The following is a 2,408-nucleotide window of genomic DNA, read 5'->3' on the forward strand; positions in this document are numbered from 1 at the left end:
AGCTGAAAAATAAATATAAATATATTATATATATATATACACACACACACATTTTTTTTTATGTAATTAACAGGCTATTCTATTTATTAACGCCATGTTTGAATCTCATCAAGTGTTTTTAAGCATTTTAGATTTATTCCAAAACTACAAATTCCTGTTTACAAAACTCAAGTCAGTAAGAATTTAAACAATATATTATTTAACAATTTATTTGTGAACTTAGGCTATGTTCAGCTATTATTTTTAATGGTTAACTTTTAACCATTTTAACATTTTTCAGATCATCAGTAATCAAAGCTCGGTTAATATTGGTCACACGGAGATTTACTTTAAATTTCATCAAGCTGATTACTCACTATACACTCCCATAGATCATGTTTTCATGCCATTTTAAGTCTTATTTTGATATAACAAAGTGGTTATATCTAAGTGTGTGAGTTGTTTACTTACTTTTTAAAATTAGCCTGCCATTAACGCCATATTGTTCATTCAGACTGATTCGGGATTTATCGCATGAACCAATCACAGCCGAACATAACCAGTCATATCCGATCATATCACTGTTGGACAATGTTTCTTTAGAAAAACAAGTGATTTATACACCTTTTAATGTTATATTTTGTAATATTGGCGTTGTTTTATTTTCTACTGGATCCTTGGCCTTTCCAGGGGTCTCATTTATAACCATTGCGTACGCACAAAACCTGCCCTGAAAGAGGCGTACGCCACTTCCTATGCAAAAGATGGGATTTATAAAAAACAAACTTGACGGGAAAATTTGCGCACCTGCACGCAAACTCTGACCCATGCGTACGGACTTTTTTTCCTGGAGAAAGAAAAGTAATTAAGTAAACAACGATGTTTTCATTTCATCATATACATTTACATTAAATATTCCTCTCTCATTAATGGAGATAAACACTGAAATACATAAAGTCATTACGCAGAAGTTAAAACAAAATTATATGAATTTAAACATAGCCTATTTGTAGTGGATGTGCTTGATTACTTTTCCTGTGGTATGCTATGTTTTAATGACAGCCAGGCGTGCTATAGGTGCACAATAATTTATCTTTAAAGTAAACTGCACATCTCATGTTATGAGAAACTAGGCGGGTGTCATCAGGTGTGGTGTGAGTGGCATTGTAACCTACCTGTCATTCTGTTCTCACAGCCTGCTGAGCGTAGCTATTCTCGCAAATGGTTTAGTTTGCCTATTCTTCATTTAGAGAGTTCAACAGTAGCAGCAATGGACTGGTGGCGGGGTGAAGCTGTTAAAGTTGTAGTTAAAGTTGGCAATAAATCGTTCTGGTTAAAGTGAAAGCCGTCACCACTTTAAAGATGGTTTAGACATACGTTTTTCTTCTTCTTTCTTAGGGTAAAACGTTCAGCTGTGCACAGTCATTTAAATTTTGTTAATATTTTATTTTATTTTATCCTAAGAAACAACTTATATCAAACAGAAAATGATTAACATTTGTTTCTAACAACAAACCTATCAAACTTAAAAAAGAAATCTTGTTGCTGTTGGGTTGACTTCATAGACCTAAATTAACTAGAGTTCATGCGTGTTATTTTATGTTTAACATACATTTCAGAAAAGCATGTACAGTACCCTAAGAGTTTTTCCATTGTGAGCTGAACTCGATTTATTCAAATTATTTCAAATTTCAGATTCCACTGAAGGCTTGGATTTCATTTCTTTGTGCACTGATTTCCATTTTCACGATTGTCATTCTGTAATCTTTGCTTTCAGACCAGGGGTCTCATTTATAACCGTTGCTTACGCACAAAACCTGCCCTGAAAGAGGCGTACGCCACTTCCTACGCAAAAGGTGGGATTTATACAAAACAAACTTGACGGGAAAATTTGCGCACCTGCACGCAAACTCTGACCCATGCGTACGGACTTTTTTTCCTGGAGAAAGAAAAGTAATTAAGTAAACAACGATGTTTTCATTTCATCATATACATTTACATTAAATATTCCTCTCTCATTAATGGAGATAAACACTGAAATACATAAAGTCATTACGCAGAAGTTAAAACAAAATTATATGAATTTAAACATAGCCAATTTGTAGTGGATGTGCTTGATTACTTTTCCTGTGGTATGCTATGTTTTAATGACAGCCAGGCGTGCTATAGGTGCACAATAATTTATCTTTAAAGTAAACTGCACATCTCATGTTATGAGAAAATATTTCTAGTCGAGAAGAATGATCAATGATGCGCACTTACTTCGATATTGTGGCGAACACTGCTGGATTCGGTGGCGAGATCAATGATGCACACTTACTTCGATATTGTGTCGGACACTGCTGGGGCAAGTTCAATTTCAAACCGGTGTGCACCGTTTTGCTACGGTTTCCGGTTTGAACGACATGTTTCCTGGAAACGGTGTGCAA

Source organism: Sinocyclocheilus anshuiensis, unplaced genomic scaffold (assembly GCF_001515605.1).
Source record: "Sinocyclocheilus anshuiensis isolate Anshui unplaced genomic scaffold, SAMN03320099.WGS_v1.1 scaffold1522, whole genome shotgun sequence".
NCBI classification, from domain to species: domain Eukaryota; kingdom Metazoa; phylum Chordata; class Actinopteri; order Cypriniformes; family Cyprinidae; genus Sinocyclocheilus; species Sinocyclocheilus anshuiensis.